The 2,500-nt window shown below is 50.9% G+C and overlaps 1 protein-coding gene across 1 annotated transcript in view; it reads left to right on the top strand.

Moving 5' to 3' along the window:
* Positions 1-2,500, top strand: part of LOC147032583 (phosphatidylinositol 4,5-bisphosphate 3-kinase catalytic subunit gamma isoform-like) — a 108,476-nt gene that overhangs the window by 105,071 nt on the left and 905 nt on the right. The gene's annotated exons all lie outside the window — the stretch shown is intronic.

Below are 2,500 nucleotides of genomic sequence, written 5' to 3'. Positions count from 1 at the left end.
GGTCACACTCAAGGTCAAAATATACTTGTAGGCATAGCTTCAGATCTCATAGAGCTATTGACATGAAACCATCGTTAAAACGTTCAGTGAACTACGAGCTTTCAGAATGGTAGTCCCCGATTGGACGTGACGTCCCCGGAAGTGCGTCAAAATGACGTCAAAAGATGACGTCATTTTTCAACTTTTTAATTTTTCAGTGTTTATCATTCCATTTTGTTGGACTGCCTTCAAGGAGGTTACACACCAAATTTGACGTCAATCGGACTGGCGGTTGTGACGTCATGGACGTTTTAAAATGACGTTTTTCAAATGTGCCTGGAAAAAAGTTGCGGCGGCGAAGGTATGCGCTCTACCGAGTGCCCGTTCTAGTTCATTTTGTTCCTTTCTTCTTGGTTTTATTTTTACTTTTCATTTCTCACATCACACTGATGCTCTACTCACAACGTTCCCCTAACTAGCTCGTGCTCCTCGTCATCCCTTTTCTAATGCACGTTCCATTTAATTCTATTACTAAGCTCCGTCCCCACGACACGTACCATGTCTGTCCATGTCTCCAATCCATTTCTCATTCTAAACTAAAATTTACCTATCTCGTACCACTGGGCCCCATGGAGGACTACTCATACCCCCATGAGGCCGATCTATTTAACGCTAAACCCATCCACTAACTAGTGCTCCTTTGCCCAAGATGAGGATGTTCGCTACATCCTGGCCGGGAATCGGGTACTTTTGCAAACGTTTTGGTGGGCCTTGCATCGCCAGGGCGGCGGTTTACAAGTCGCTCGTCCCTTTCGTTCAGGCGATAATTGGAAGCGTAATGTCGCCCCGTCGATCGCACCATGCGCTCGCTTTCAAGCCATCCGCCATGTGGAGCACTGTGCGCTATTCACATGGCCTTTGTGCCACGCGATCCCCGGTAACGTCACTCGCACACGAGGCCTGCAACGCAGGCGGGCCCGGCGGTGCCGCCATCGGGACTCGCTCTGCACGTCCCGCGAATGGCTCTTGTGCCGTGCAGCACGTGGAGCATCGCACACGTGCTCAAATGGGGCCACGTTCTCTCCAAATTCACACCATTGCCGCCATTTTAGCCATCCACGTGGTTTCGTACCAATCACGGGACGTTTCAATGCTGGCTCCCGATCACGGAGTCGTGCGTGCCTGGCTGTTCGCAAAACACGGAACGGACCTCACACGAAGCGTCCCGCGGAGCCGGCACGGTTTCTGTAATGGTTCCGTGTGGCCCATTTGGCTCGCCGTTCCCGTCCATTACACCACCCACGTCTCCCGTCTGGGTCTGTCCGTGTCCCATCTCCTCATATGCACTCACACATTCCATGTCATTCGCATTTTGCACACATTTTGACACACACTCTGGGACATTCACATCGGGGGCTCGTGTTCGCCCAAAAGATCCCTGGGTTTTGTTACCCCCCATGCTCGGCATGTGCTCATTCGCACCATGCACCCGCTCGACCTTGTACGGCCTATCTAATCCGGATTCACCTCGTCACAGTCTGCCACGCGGGAGCATACCGTCTCCCCTTGTTCCTGTGGGAGGTTAATCTGACCCTCGCATTGGGTCCCGAAACATTCCACCTGATCAACCTCAATGTCCCTCAACAGTTCTATGTGTGTGTGCTGCTCTTTAATTTCGTGCAATTTGTCCCCCTTTTGATTTCTGCATCTCCATCATTATTTCTAAATCCTGCGTCTCCCCTATTATCTCCGTCATCCCCTGTTCGAGTTTACGGGTTTCTCCTTTATTGCGGCGGCGCTCGTCCCTTCGACCTTGTCCGTCTCCACCGCGGTCCGAACACCTTTTACACGCCTCCTCGACTCGGTCGTTTCCCCACGTGGTGTACTGATTCCATTTTCCAATTCATGGTCTGCATTTCGCCTTTCACCTTTGCCAGCTCCGCCTTCATTTCTTCCTGGCCCACCTTCATTTGTGTTTGCAAGTGTATCCCCATACTCTGCATATCACCTCTCAGTGTTTGCATATTTCATTCATTTCGTTTTGCATATTTTCATTCATTTCTTGCGCATTCGTGTCCATTCTTTGTTCATTCGCATCCGTTTGTTTTTGTAAATACCCTTTCAGTTGGTTTTGCATGTTTGCCAGTATCTCCACCAACTGGATCAAGTCAATTGGCGCTGGCGGAGCCGATCCGCCACGATCAGGTGCGGATCCGTTAGGGATCGTTCGGTCCTCTGGGAGGGAAATTTGATGTTGGGGGTGCTCATGCACCGCCGCTGCCACCCCCAATGTGACCTCCGGATTTGGTTGCAGGGAAAGGTCGACCTGCCCGGTGTTGTCCTGAGCCATGGGTTCTTCTAACGTTAATTCCGAACCCACCTGAACCAGTCTGTCTTGGTCTGCCATGGTCCGTGCTGAGAATTAAATAAAATTTTACTGCTCTTAAATTGGAGGGAAATGCGGGGGTTGTGAAGCACACCCCTGGTCCGAATCCCGTAATTTTCTCGATGGAGGCAGAGG

The sequence above is a fragment of the Eptatretus burgeri genome, chromosome 2 (genome assembly GCF_056783735.1).
Source record: "Eptatretus burgeri isolate ZD-2024b chromosome 2, Ebu_testis_v1, whole genome shotgun sequence".
Classification (NCBI taxonomy): domain Eukaryota; kingdom Metazoa; phylum Chordata; class Myxini; order Myxiniformes; family Myxinidae; genus Eptatretus; species Eptatretus burgeri.
This window is presented reverse-complemented; position numbering and strand designations above follow the sequence as displayed.